The sequence below is a fragment of the Arachis stenosperma genome, chromosome 7, assembly GCF_014773155.1.
Source record: "Arachis stenosperma cultivar V10309 chromosome 7, arast.V10309.gnm1.PFL2, whole genome shotgun sequence".
Classification (NCBI taxonomy): Eukaryota; Viridiplantae; Streptophyta; class Magnoliopsida; order Fabales; family Fabaceae; genus Arachis; species Arachis stenosperma.
The window spans coordinates 46,984,382-47,000,020 of NC_080383.1; the positions used below are offsets into that span (position 1 = coordinate 46,984,382).

Here is a 15,639-nt window from a genome sequence, read left to right on the forward strand (position 1 = left end):
TGACCATAGCTTGCTTCAATACTAACAATCTCCGTGGGATCGACCCTTACTCACGTAAGGTTTATTACTTGGACGACCCAGTGCACTTGCTGGTTAGTTGTGCGAAGTTGTGTAATGCCATGGTATTGGGCTACCACGTTTTTGGAGCCATTACCAGGGATTATGAGAGTTGTGAAAAAGTATAGTTCACAATTTCGCGCACCAAGTTTTTGGCGCCGTTGCCGGGGATTGTTCTAGTTTTGAGCAAGCCTTTGGTAACATCAGTGCCAAGATCCGGCAACAACATCAAATTTTTGGTGTTATTGCCCGGGATTGTTCAGGCTGGACAACTGACGGTTCATCTTGTTGCTTAGATTAGGTATTTTTTTTCGAAATTCTTGAAGGTGAATTCTAGAGTTTCATGATGATTTGTTGAAATCTGGCTGGCTGAGAAGCCATGTCTAATCTGATTGGACCGAGGTTTCAACTTATCACCACAAGAGCTTGTTGATTTCGTATCAATCTTGCTTTTGGAGCAGTGATTTGCTAAGGCTTGGCTGACCTTTGGTCATGTCTAGTGTTTTGGACCGAAGCTTTCTTTGGAAGCTTGGCTGGCTGTGAAGCCATGTCTAATTCCTGGACCGGAGTCTTAGACTAGCATTGCACTGATTCCTGGAATTCTCATTAAGAATTTTGATACCTTCTTTTTCCACTTAATTTTCGAAAAACACAAAAAAAAATTAAAAAATAAAAAAAAATCATAAAATTCAAAAATATTTCTTGTTTGAGTCTAGTGTCTCATCCTAAGTTTGGTGTCAACTGCATGCATTCATATGTCTTAGTGATCTTCAAGATGTTCTTGATGATTCACTTGCTCTGATCTTTGAATTCTATTGACTTGAGTATTTTGTGTGTCTCATATGCATTCTCATATTGTTAGTGTCAGTAGTATACAAACTGCTAAGTTTGATGTCTTGCATGCATTGTTATTTGATTCTTGTTGCATTTTGATTATTAAAAATCCAAAAAATATTTTTAATTTGTGTCTTTTCAAGTCAATGATACAAGGGATTGAAGATTCAGAACACACTGCAGAGGAATTATACAGAAAAAGCTGAGCATTCAAAAATGCCCAGTGAAGAAGGCAGACTGGCGTTTAAACGCCAGCCAGGGTACCTGGTTGGGCGTTTAACGCCCAAAAAGGTAGCATTTTGGGCGTTAAACGCTAGAATGTATACCATTCTGGGCGTTTAACGCCAGGATGGTGCTAGGGGGAAGATTTTGTTTTCAAAATCAATTTTTTTTCAAGTTTTCAAAGTTTTTCAAAACCAAATCTTTTTCAAATCATATCTTCTCAATCAAATGTTTTCAAAATCAATTTCTTTCCTTTTTCAAAGATACTTACTAACAATTAATGATTTGATTGAACATTTTTTGCCTTTTCTATTAAGAAAGGTTTTATGTTTGAATCATATCTTTTCTTGTTAGGCAAGTCATTAATTTTTAAAATCATATCTTTTCAAATTGTTTTCAAATCATATCTTTTAAAATTGTTTTCAAATCATATCTTCTCAATCACATCTTTTTAAAAACATAACTTTTCAATTAAATCTTTTTAATCTCATCTTTTTCAAAATAGTTTTCAATCAAATCTTTTTAATTTCTAATTTCAAAATCTTTTTCAAAAATCACTTGATTTCTTTTTCACTTTTAATTTTCGAAAATTATCAATCAAATTTTCAAAATGTTTTCAAAATCTTTTAAATGAATTTTCGAAAATTCTCTTCCCTCCTTCTCACATCCTTCTATTTATGGAGTACCACTCCTTCTAAATGCACAATTCGAACCTTATCTAATTAAAGTTCGAATTCTTCTTCTTCTTCTTCTTTCTATTTCTCTTTTCCTCTGACACCTCAAGGAATCTCTATACTGTGACATAGAGGATTCCATATTTTCTTGTTCTCTTCTCTTTCATATGAGCAGGAACAAAGACAAAGGCATTCTTGTTGAAGCTGACCCTGAACCTGAAAGGACCTTGAAGCGAAAGCTAAGAGAAGCTAAGACTCAACTCTCTTTAGAGGACCTGACCGAATTCTTCAAAGAAGAAGAACCCATGGCAGCCGAAAACAACAACAATGCCAACAACGCAAGGAAGGTGCTGGGTGACTTTACTGCACCTACTCCCGACTTCTATGGGAGAAGCATCTCTATCCCTGCCATTGGAGCAAACAACTTTGAGCTTAAGCCTCAATTAGTTTCTCTAATGCAACAGAATTGCAAGTTCCATGGACTTCCAATGGAAGATCCTCATCAGTTTTTAGCTGAATTCTTGCAAATCTGTGACACAGTCAAGACTAATGGGGTTAACCCTGAGGTCTACAGACTGATGCTATTCCCTTTTGCTGTAAGAGACAGAGCTAGAATATGGTTGGATTCTCAACCTAAAGAAAGCCTGGACTCTTGGGAAAAGCTAGTCAATGCCTTCTTGGCAAAGTTCTTTCCACCACAAAGATGGAGTAAGCTTAGAGTGGAAGTCCAAACCTTCAGACAGAAGGATGGAGAATCCCTCTATGAAGCTTGGGAAAGATACAAACAATTAATCAGAAGATGTCCTTCAGACATGCTTTCTGAATGGAGCATCATAGGTATTTTCTATGATGGTCTCTCTGAACTATCTAAGATGTCCTTGGATAGCTCTGCTGGAGGATTTCTTCATCTGAAGAAGACGCCTGCAGAAGCTCAAGAATTGATTGACATGGTTGCAAATAACCAATTCATGTACACTTCTGAAAGGAATCCTGTGAACAATGGGACTAGTCAGAAGAAAGGAGTTCTTGAGATTGACACTCTGAATGCCATATTGGCTCAGAACAAGATATTGACTCAACAAGTCAATTTGATTTCTCAAAGTCTGTCTGGAATGCAAAATGCACCAAACAGTACAAAGGATGCTTCATCTGAGGAAGAAGCTTATGATCCTGAGAACCCTTCCATGGAAGAGGTGAATTACCTAGGAGAACCCTATGGAAATACCTACAATTCTTCATGGAGAAATCACCCAAATCTCTCATGGAAGAATCAAGAGAGACCTCAACAAGGTTTCAATAACAATAATGGTGGAAGAAACAGGTTTAGCAATGGCAAGCCTTTTCCATCATCTTCTCAGCAACAGACAGAGAGTTCTAAGCAGAATACTTCTGACTTAGCAACAATGGTCTCTGATCTAATAAAGACCACTCAAAGTTTCATGAATGAAACAAGGTCCTCCATCAGAAATTTGGAAGGACAAGTGGGTCAGCTGAGCAAGAAGGTTACTGAACTCCCTCCTAGTACTCTCCCAAGTAATACAGAAGAAAATCCAAAAGGAGAGTGCAAGGCCATCAACATGGCCGAATATGGAGATCATAGAGAGGAAGAAGACGCCACTGAGAAAGACCCCAGTGGGCGTGCACCACTCTCCTCTGAGTTCCTCAATGAGGAACCTTGGGAATCTGAGGCTCAAATGAGACCATAGAGATTCCATTGGACTTACTTCTGCCATTCATGAGCTCTGATGAGTATTCTTCCTCTGAAGAGGATGAGTATGTTACTGAAGAGCAAGTTGCTAAATACCTTGGAGCAATCATGAAACTAAATGACAAGTTATTTGGAAATGAGACTTGGGAGGATGAACCTCCCTTGCTCACCAAAGAACTGGATGACTTGTCTAGGTAGAAACTGCCTCAAAAGAGGCAGGATCCTGGGAAGTTTTTTATACCTTGTACCATAGGCACCATGACCTTCAAGAAGGCCTTGTGTGACTTAGGGTCAAGTGTGAACCTCATGCCCCTCTCTGTAATGGAGAAATTAGGGATCTTAGAGGTGCAAGCTGCAAGAATCTCATTAGAGATGGCAGACAACTCAAGAAAACAAGCTCATGGACTTGTAGAGAATGTTTTGGTGAAGATAGAAGACCATTACATCCCTACTGATTTCATAGTCCTAGAGACTGGGAAGTGCATGGATGAATCCATCATCCTTGGCAGACCCTTCCTAGCCACAGCAAAGGCTGTGATTGATGTTGATAGAGGAGAGTTGATCATTCAAGTGAATGGACAATCCTTGGTGTTTAAGGCCCAAGGACATCCCTCTATCATCATGGAGAGGAAGCATGAAGAGCTTCTCTCAAGACAGAGCCAAGCAGAGCCCCACAGTCAAACTCTAAGTTTGGTGTTGGGAGGCTACAACCAAACTCTAAGTTTGGTGTTGAAACCCCACATTCAAACTCTAAGTTTGGTGTTGGGAGGTTTCAACACGGTTCTGAGCATTTCTGAGGCTCCATGAGAGTCCTCTGTCAAGCTAATGACATTAAAGAAGCGCTTGTTGGGAGGCAACCCAATGTTTTATAATTAATTATTTTCTTTTGTTATTTTATCTTTTTTGTAGGTTGATGATCATAAGAAGTCACAAAAACAATGAAAAAAGCAAAACAGAATGAAAAACAGGAAGAAAAATAGCACACCCTGGAGGAGAAGAAACTGGCGTTCAAACGCCAGTAATGCTAGCTGTTGGGCGTTTAACGCCCAGTCTGGCACCATTCTGGGCGTTTAACGCCAGAAAGGGGCACCAGACTGGCGTTAAACGCCAGTAAAAGGCAAGAACCTGGCGTTAAACGCCAGGAATGGGCACCAGCCCGGCGTTTAACGCCAGAAATGGCTCAAAACGTGATTTTGAGCAACATTTGGTGCAGGGATGACTTTTCCTTGACACTACAGGATCTGTGGACCCCTCAGGACCCTACCATCACTCTCTCTCTTCTTCCCCCATTCACCAATCACCTCAACACCTCTTCCCCAAAAAAACCTCTCACCTATCAAATCCCATCTTTCTCTTCACCACTCACATCCATCCTAAAACCCCACCAACCTCACCCTTCAAATTCAAACCACTTTCCCTCCCAAACCCACCCATAATGGCCGAACCTTTACCCCCCTCTCTCCTATAAATACCCTTCTTCAACTCTTCATTTTCACACAACCTAAACACCCTTTCTTCCCCCTTCTTGGCCGAATACACCACCATCTCCCTCTTCCTCATTTCTTCTTCTTCTACTCTCTTCTTTCTTCTTTTGCTCGAGGACGAGCAAACATTTTAAGTTTGGTGTGGTAAAAGCGTTGCTTTTTGTTTTTCCATAACCATTTATGGCATCCAAGGCCGGAGAAACCTCTAAAAAGAGAAAAGGGAAGGCAAAAGCTTCCACCTCCGAGTCATGGGAGATGGATAGATTCCTCTCAAGGGTGCATCAAGACCACTTCTATGAAGTTGTGGCCTTGAAGAAGGTGATCTCCGAGGTCCCCTTTTCACTCAAAAAGGGTGAATATCTGGAGATCCGCCATGAGATCCGAAGAAGAGGTTGGGAAGTTCTTACCAACCCCATTCAACAAGTCGGAATCTTGATGGTTCAAGAGTTCTATGCCAATGCATGGATCACAAAGATCCATGACCAAAGTGTGAACCCGAATCCAAAGAATTATCTCACTATGGTTCGGGGGAAATACTTGGATTTTAGTCCGGAGAGTGTGAGGGTGGCGTTCAACTTGCCTATGATGCAAGGAGATGAGCATCCTGACACTAGAAGGGTCAACTTTGATCAAAGGTTGGACCAAGTCCTCACAGTCATATGTGAAGAGGGCGCACAATGGAAGCAAGATTCAAGAGGAAAGCCGGTCCAATTGAGAAGGCATGACCTCAAGCCCGTGGCTAGAGGATGGTTAGAGTTCATACAACGCTCAATCATTCCCACTAGCAACCGGTCCGAAGTTACCATAGACCGGGCCATCATGATCCATAGCATCATGATTGGAGAAGAAATAGAAGTTCATGAGGTTATAGCTCAAGAACTCTATAAGGTGGCGGACAAGACCTCCACCTTGGCAAGGTTAGCCTTTCCTCACCTCATTTGTCACCTCTGTTATTCAGTTGGAGTTGACATAGAAGGAGATACCCCTATTGATGAGGACAAGCCCATCACCAAGAAAAGGATGGAGTACACAAGAGACCCCTCTCACCATGAGACCCCTGAGATTCCTCAAGGGATGCACTTTCCTCCACAAAATTATTGGGAGCAATTAAACACCTCCCTAGGAGAATTGAGTTCCAACATGGGACAACTAAGGGTGGAGCATCAAGAACACTCCATCATCCTTCATGAAATTAGAGAAGATCAAAGAATCATGAGGGAGGAGCAACAAAGACAAGGAAGAGACATTGAGGAGCTCAAGCACTCCATAGGATCTTCAAGAGCAAGAAAGAGCCGCCATCACTAAGGTGGACCCGTTCCTTGATCTCCTTATTCTTTATGCTTCTGTTTTTCGATTTTTATGCTTTATGTTTATCCATGTTTGTGTCTTATGATCATTAGTGTCTTAGTGTCTATGCCTTAAAGTTATGAATGTCCTATGAATCCATCACCTCTCTTAAATAAAAACGTGCTTAATTGAAAAGGAAAGAATTGCATGAATTCTGAATTTTATAATAGTTTAATCATTTTGATGTGGTGGCAACACTTTTGTTCTCTGAATGTATGCTTGAACAGTGCATATGTCTTTTGAACTTGTGGTTCATGAATGTTGGCTCTTGAAAGAATGATGAAAAAGGAGACATGTTACTGAGGATCTGAAAAATCATTCAAAATGATTCTTGAAGCAAGAAAAAGCAGTGAATACAAAAAAAAAGGAGAGAAAAAGCAAACGAAAAAAAAAAGAGAAAAAGAAAAAAAAAAGAAATAAAGTTGTGATCCAATGCAAATAAGAGTGTGCTTAAGAACCCTGGACACCTCTAATTGGGGACTTTAGCAAAGCTGAGTCACAATCTGAAAAGGTTCACCCAATTATGTGTCTGTAGCATGTATGTATCCGGTGGTAATACTGGAAGACAGAGTGCTTTGGGCCACAGCCAAGACTCAATAAATAGCTATGTTCAAGAATCATCATACTTTACTAAGAGAATCATTAACACTATCTGGATTCTAAGTTCCTAAAGAAGCCAACCATTCTGGATTTCAAAGGATAGAGTGAGATGCCAAAACTGTTCGGAGGCAAAAAGTTAAAAGCCCCACTCATCTGATTAATACTGATCTTCACAGATGTTTTTGGAATTCATTGCATATTCTCTTCTTTTTATCTTATTTGATCTTCAGTTGCTTGGGAACAAGCAACAATTTAAGTTTGGTGTTGTGATGAGCGGATAATTTGTATACTTTTTGGCATTGTTTTTAGTATATTTTTAGTATGATCTAGTTAGTTTTTAGTATATTTTTATTAGTTTTTAGTTAAAATTCACTTTTCTGGACTTTACTATGAGTTTGTGTGTTTTTCTGTGATTTCAGGTATTTTCTGGCTGAAATTGAGGGACCTGAGCAAAAATCTGATCCTGAGACCAAAAAGGACTGCAGATGCTGTTGGATTCTGACCTCCCTGCATTCGAAGCGGATTTTCTGGAGCTACAGAAGCCCAATTGGCGCGCTCTCAACGGCGTTGGAAAGTAGACATCCTGGGCTTTCCAGCAATATATAATAGTCCATACTTTTCCCAAGATTTGATGGCCCAAATCGGCGTTCAAAGTCACCTACAGAAATTCCAGCGTTAAACGCCGGAACTGGCACCTGATTGGGAGTTAAACGCCCAAACTGGCATAAAAGCTGGCGTTTAACTCCAGAAAAGGTCTCTACACGAAATTCCTTCATTGCTCAGCCCAAGCACACACCAAGTGGGCCCGGAAGTGGATTTTTATGTCATTTACTCATCTTTGTACACCTTAGGCTACTACTTTTCTATAAGTAGGACCTTTTACTATTGTATTTTTATCTATCTTTTGATCACTTTTAGATCTCTAGATCATCTTTGGACATTCTAGTTCTTAGATCATTGGGAGGCTGGCCATTCGGCCATGCCTAGACCTTATGCTTATGTATTTTCAACGGTGGAGTTTCTACACACCATAGATTAAGGTGTGGAGCTCTGCTGTACCTCGAGTATTAATGCAATTACTATTGTTCTTTCATTCAAATTCCGCTTGTTCTTTATCCAAGATATCACTTGTTCTTCAACATGATGAAGGTGATGATTGACGCCCATCACCATTCTCACTCATGAACAAAGTGACTGACAACCACTCTTGTTCTACAAGCATTTGAGGCTTGGTGAATATCTCTTGGATTCCTGATTGCATGATGCATGGTTGATCACCTGACAACCGAGTGCTCGCCTGACAAACGAGCCAACCATTCCATGAGATCAGAGTCTTCGTGGTATAGGCAAGAACTGATGGCAGCATTCAAGAGAATCCGGAAGGTCTAACCTTGTCTGTGGTATTCTGAGTAGGATTCAATGATTGAATGACTGTGACGTGCTTCAAACCTGTAACCTACTGGGCGTTAGTGACAGACGCAAAAGAGTTATTCTATTCCGGTAGGGGAGGGAACCACACCGGTGATTGGCAGCACTGTGACAGAGTGTGTGCATTAGCTTTCACTGCGAGGATGGGAGGTAGCTGCTGACAACAGTGAGACCCTATACGAGCTTGCCATGGAAAGGAGTAAGATGGATTGGATGAAGACAGTAGGAAAGCAGAGAGACGGAAGGGAAGGCATCTTCATGTGCTTATCTGAAGTTCCTACCAATGAATTACATAAGTATCACTATCTTTATCTTTTATGTTATTTTCGTTCATCACCATATATATCTGAGTTTGCCTGACTAAGATTTACAAGATGACCATAGCTTGCTTCAATACTAACAATCTCCGTGGGATCGACCTTTACTCACGTAAGGTTTATTACTTGGACGACCCAGTGCACTTGCTGGTTAGTTGTGCGAAGTTGTGTAATGCCATGGTATTGGGCTACCACGTTTTTGGAGCCATTACCAGGGATTATGAGAGTTGTGAAAAAGTATAGTTCACAATTTCGCGCACCATATACCACTCTTTCCAAGTTCTTCACTTGCCATGCTTCACATGCATGAAAGCTTGCATTTATATATTACTGTTGTACACCATCGTTTCAAATTTCAATGCTTTTAAATTTGGCATTTAGTTTTTGTTTTTTACTTATTCCCTCTGCACACATGCACACTATACATACCATCTTGCATTCATAGCCATACAATTCATACTCCACTGAATTATAAGTTCACATGCATTCATTCATTCATTCATACCATATCACATACACGTTCAGACTTCTCCTTATCTCTCCACTTCATATTACACTTTATTTCTCATATGACCAAACTCTAAGTTTGATATTGTGGGTGTGATGTGCATACTGTGAGGTGTTAGTATAAAAACTCAAAATGTCTCTATTAAAAAAGAGAAACGAAAAGGAATTGACTACTTCATCCTTCGACACAACCCGATTCCAATCCAAACTCCATGAGGATCAGTACAGAATGTGGACAAAAGGAAAATCAGTCATTTTTGACGTAAGATTTGATTTAAACCTAGATGAGTATTCGGTCATTCAAACCAAAATCTCCCGATGGAAGTGGAGTATCTGGACAAGTCCACTAAGGAGTATGGACCTTACCTTTGTCCATGAGTTCTATGCCAATGCATGGATGACCCATGAAGAATATGCTCAAGAACTAGATTGAACCAATATTCATGAGCTATGTTTGAGGCTAACCCATTGACTATAGACCTCAAAACGTCTGAAGGGTTCTCCGCATTCCTCCTCTACCTCGTTCTTTTAACTCCAATTATTGCAATTACTCTGCATGAATGATAAACAATAGAAGAGAGTTTGAGGTGCTCCATGATATCTGTGTCCCAGGGAAACAATGGAAACTTGATGCTAGAGGGTGCCAAATCAATTAAGGAGGTCTCCTCATCCTCGTTGCTAAAGGATGGTTAGATTTCATCCAATATTCACTTGTCCATACCTCCAATAATTCTAAAGTGACGATGGACAAAGCCATCTTAATTCACTTTACCTTAACTGGGGAAGAAGTTAGAGTGGAGAATCTCATCTCTCTACATATAAGTACTATAGCTCAAATCTCATACTCAAGATCAAAGCTCAGATTCACGGGCCTCATGAAGCAGCTGGGATTTGTATTGAGCAAGATACCCTATAAAATTTGCAAGACCAATCACTGTGGTGGTAATCGAATGGAAGATAAGAAGGTAACACAGTAAAGTCTAAGAAGATGTGCCACAACAACCTCTTCCACCTCTCACAACTAAATTTCAAGTAGGCTTATGTCAACCTCAAGCTCAAGAGGTTGATGTACAAAATTTCTATCAAGAATTTCAACACATTTAGTTGGATATGACGAAAAGAATTAAATACCTATGTGTTATGGCCCATATGACACACCCGCAATAAATTCCTCCCTTTATAAGGATGGATGAAATATAGGAACACAACATGAAAGCAAAGGAAGCCTAGAGGCAGTGGGAAGAAGTAAGAGAAAGACAAAGGATGTGGCATGCTCGAAGCCCGAAGGTAGAAGTCGAGACAGAGGAAGAAGAAGGTAGTAAGAAGAATAAACTTGGTAATCTAATTTTTCTTTTCTGGTGGTTAATTGTTTTTCTTTATTTTTTTTTCTTCTTTTTTTTTGTTGTTCTTTTCTCTTTCTTTCCTTTCTCATTGCATCATGTTTTTTGTTCCTATTTCTTTACTTTCTTTAGTGCTTAAAATTTGTACTTGTTCTCCAATACTTTATTAGTGTAAATGGAGTGATTTTTAATGAAAAAAATGAAAAATAAAAAAAGGATTTTCAAAATAAATGTGGTTATATTTCATGGACTCAAATTATAAGAATGGATCTTGAGAAAAAGGAGATAGAATCTCCAAAAAAAAAAGTTTTGGAAAAATATTATAAAAATCCAAATGTCTAACTCCTTGAAGCAGTGTAGTAAAAAAAGAAGTATGGAAAGATCAAAAAATTCAAAAGCAATAAGGCTCTGAGAACTGGTGCACGAAATTGTGATCACTACAACTTCGCACAACTAACCAGCAAGTGCACTGGGTCGTCCAAGTAATACCTTACGTGAGTAAGGGTCGATCCCACGGAGATTGTTGCTATTGAAGCAAGCTATGGTCATCTTGTAAATCTTAGTCAGGCAAACTCAAATGTATATGATGATGAATGAAAATAACATAAAAGATAAAGATAGTGATACTTATGTAATTCATTGGTAGGAACTTCAGATAAGCGCATGAAGATGCCTTCCCTTCCGTCTCTCTGCTTTCCTACTGCCTTCATCCAATCCTTCTTACTCCTTTCCATGGCAAGCTCGTGTAGGGTTTCACCATTGTCAGTGGCTACCTCCCATCTTCTCATTGAAAGCGATTGCATATGCCCCTGTCACGGTCATAGCGGAATTCATCTGTCGGTTCTCAATCAGGCCGGAATAGAATCCAGTGATTCTTTTGCATCTGTCACTAACGCCCCGCCCTCAGGAGTTTGAAGCACGTCACAGTCATTCAGTCATTGAATCCTACTCAGAATACCACAGACAAGGTTAGACCTTCCGGATTCTCTTGAATGCTGCCATCAGGTCCTGCCTATACCACGAAGACTCTGATTAAAGAATCCAAGAGATATTCACTAAGCCTCAGATGCGTGTAGAACAAGAGTGGTTGTCAGTCACTTTGTTCATGAGTGAGAATGGTGATGGGCGTCAATCATCACCTTCATCATGTTGAAGAACAAGTGATATCTTGGACAAAGAACAAGCGGAATTGAATAGAAGAACAATAGTAATTGCATTAATACTCGAGGTACAGCAGAGCTCCACACCTTAATCTATGGTGTGTAGAAACTCCACCGTTGAAAATACATAAGCATAAGGTCTAGGCATGGCCGAATGGCCAGCCTCCCAAATGATCTAAGATAGCATAAAACTCGAAGATAGCTACCAAGATGTCAAATACAATAGTACAAGGTCCTACTTATAGAAAACTAGTAGCCTAGGGTGTACAGAAATGAGTAAATGACATAAAAATCCACTTCCGGGCCCACTTGGTGTGTGCTTGGGCTGAGCAATGAAGCAATTTCGTGTAGAGACTTGTCTTGGAGTTAAACGCCAGCTTTTATGCCAGTTTGGGCGTTTAACTCCCATTTGGGTGCCAGTTCCGGCGTTTAACGCTGGAATTTCTTGAGGTGACTTTGAACGCCGGTTTGGGCCATCAAATCTTGGGCAAAGTATGGACTATTATATATTGCTGGAAAGCCCAGGATGTCTACTTTCCAACGCCGTTGAGAGCGCGCCAATTGGGCTTCTGTAGCTCCAGAAAATCCGCTTTGAGTACAGGGAGGTCAGAATCCAACAGCATCTGCAGTCCTTTTTTTGGTCTCTGAATCAGATTTTTGCTCAGGTCCCTCAATTTCAGCCAGAAAATACCTGAAATCACAGAAAAACACACAAACTCATAGTGAAGTCCAGAAAAGTGAATTTTAACTAAAAACTAATAAAAATATACTAAAATCTAACTAGATCATACCAAAAACATACTAAAAACAATGCCAAAAAGCATACAAATTATCCGCTCATCAAGAACCAATAACTAGAGTTCAGTTATGTGTCTGTGGTGCTTTTATGTCTAGAAGAGACATGGGTTAGTAAATCTGAAGAGTGTCTCATCACCCGATAACTTGGGCCAATTGGCTCAGGATTGACGATTGAAAGCCCATATTAAGAGTTGCCTTGAGACAAAGAATTTAGAGTCCAAAGAGGCTCTAGACATCTATGTCTAGATGAATAAATTTTTAGTTATGTGCTTATGGTGTTGATTGGGTCGAGGAGAGGCTTGGGTGACTAGATCCGATGGGTACTTTATCACCCGATAACTTGGGCCAACTGGCCCGAGATTATCGATTGAAAATCTATTAAGAGATGCCTTAAGACAAAGTACTTTGAGTTAAAAACTTCAAACATCTTTTTCCGGTTAAAATTGTTAAGTAACTACTTCCAAGGTCATGCAATTTTAAGAGAATTCTCATAATACAATCAGAAATTGAGTTTTTGAATATCCTTGATTCCAGAAGTATGTAAGATTCATAAAGATAAGAGAAGTCCACGTATAATCATGGAGATTATCATAAACTCCACTTTTATTTGAAGTTAAATTTACACACTCATCAATTCTTTTCAATAAGATAAATTCTGTTTTTTCTTTATTTTTGCTTAAGGACAAGAAAAATTTTAAGTTTGGTTTAGTTGTTTTTAGGTTTCTTTTTTAATAGTTTTCTTAGGATTAAATCATAGTACTTATGTTTTTAGCGAAGTTTTTATGACTAATCATATATTTCAAGTTGTTTTAGAATGATTGTGTTTTCATGATTTATTTTTAAGTAATCAAGATAAAAATTAAAAAATTAAGAAAGCACAGCTGTACTCCTAGGAGAAGAAACACAAATTAAAGCTAGTGCTAGCCTTTAAGAGGCCAAGCCCAACGGCAGCATAGGGAAGCCCAGCCCTAGGAACAGCGCCCAACGTCAGAGCCTTCAAGCCCAGCACCCTATCCTCCAAACTTTAGCGCCCAATTGGGCGCCCAAATCCCTCCATTCAAGCCCGGCGCCTTCATGATCTGGGAAGGCCAAAATGGGCTGGCGTCCAACTATGAGAAGTGGCACCCAACACCACCCAATTTTCACATACTAGGTGCCCAGCGCCCAAATTCAAAGCCTGACTTCAAGTTATTTTCTAACTCCTAAGGATTCAAAATTTATCAAAGCCCCGAGCCAAAGCATGAAGCCCAGCACCGAGTCTAATATCCACTCCTAGGGAGCTCTAAATTCAAATGAAAATTCAAGTTTCAAATGATTAGTTAGCACTAACTTCTTCTAAAAAGATAAGATTTAGTTGTTAGAATTTAGATTTATATTAGATTTGAATTATTGTTTTAAATTTGAATACGTTGTTATCTTATTCTTCGGAGATAAGAAGAGAGGATTAGTTTTTAGATTTCAAAAGTCAGAAAGCTAGGTGGTGCAGAATTCAAAGTCCACAAACTTTTCGGTAAGTGCATCGGGTCGTACAAAGTAATACCTCAGGTGAGTGACGATCGATCCCACGAGGATTGATGGATTAAGCAACAATAGTCGAATGAATCACTTAGTCAGGCTGGCAGAAAATGGTGTTTTTAGGTTCAAAAGCATTTAAACAATAATTCAGAGATTAAGTAAGCAACCAATGAATGTGATGTAAAAAGTATGTGAGAAAACAATTAAGGTTTCAAAGATGTTTATTTTTCCAGATTTATATTTATTACCAACTATTTTAATCATGCAAGATTCATTTTATGGCAAACTGTAATTGACTAAACCTCTAATTACTTAGTGATTTATTTAAATATAAGAGAATTCTATGTCACGTATCCTATTAAGTCCAAGCAATTAGCAATTTACGAGAAATTTACTTTCAAGCTAGTATTCAAGTGAGATAAATAAAGTAATCCTTAAAACTAAATCAACACATTAATTAAAATAAAGTAGTAATGGTATCAATCCATAGAATAAACATAGCTTCTAACCTTAACCAAGGAGGTTTAGTTGCTAATGACTCTGAGAGAAACTAAGGTTTAAAAAATGTGTAAAGTGTGGAATGAGGTCCAAGAGAGAAAAGAGGCTGAAGGGCTAAATCTTTTCTCTTTTATATTTAACCTAATTTTATTTTTGAATTAAATAAAACAATAATTATTAAACCTAAAAGATTGTGTTTTGGAATAAAAATAACTAAAGCAAAATAAAATACAATAAATATGACCCAAATCTAACTAATGAAACCTCTTCATAAAACTTGGATCCACGCTATTAGCGCTAAACACCAAAATCGGCATTTAGCACCCCACGAGGCAGTAAGCTTTCCAATGTTACTGTCTTCCTGGCACTAAACACCAGGCTCAACGTTTAGCTCCCCATGATGTAGTGAGCTCGCACACTTTACGAAACTTGTGGCGCTAAACGCCAATGTCGTGGCGTTTAGTGCCGTAATGACAAAAGAAAAGTATAGACTATTATATATCATTAGAAAACATCGGAAGTTGGCTTTCTAATGCCACTAGAACTACGTCAATTAGATCTCAATAGCTCAAGTTATGCTCAATAGAGTGCGAGGAGGTCAAGGTTTACAACATCTACTTTCTTCCTTTTTCTTCTGCACGAACTCTGTCAAACTCACCCAAATCTTTCCTGAAATTAATAAAACCATAATGTGTATCAAGTAGCATCCAAACATGCCTCAAACACTAAAATTCTCATAAAACTTAATAAATCTATATCTAAATTACTAAGAAAATATAGAAAAGATGCTCACGCATCACTAGGATACAAATAAGTGAACATGGCTCACAGAAGACATCAATCGAGAATCCTGTATCCGTGTATTCCTCATCTTATTAGTTTAGGTTTCTTTTTCTTCTCTATCATGAGTAACTAAATGTAAGAGTCGCAATTAATCCAACCGATTAATTAAGTGGTTATATTGCCAAATTTGATTCCGAAAAGTTAGAGTGAGAATTTGAGGTTTTAAACATCATTTTTAGACTCAGAGGGTCTTTCCTAGTCAAAAATGTATTTTCTGTGAAAAAATGTGAAAGGCCGCGAACCGACAATTGAACCGGTTGAACCGGTTCAAGTCTGCCCGGTGCTGCATGAGAAAAAGTAGAAACGG

General features: G+C 39.0%; 1 non-coding gene across 1 annotated transcript; it reads right to left on the bottom strand.

Annotated features, from left to right (window-relative positions):
* Positions 1-2,497: 2,497 nt before the first annotated feature.
* On the bottom strand, positions 2,498-2,605 carry LOC130942475 (small nucleolar RNA R71). Its single transcript, XR_009071045.1, has one exon. It is a non-coding gene; the product is annotated as a small nucleolar RNA R71 (small nucleolar RNA).
* Between the last annotated feature and the right edge of the window lie 13,034 nt (positions 2,606-15,639).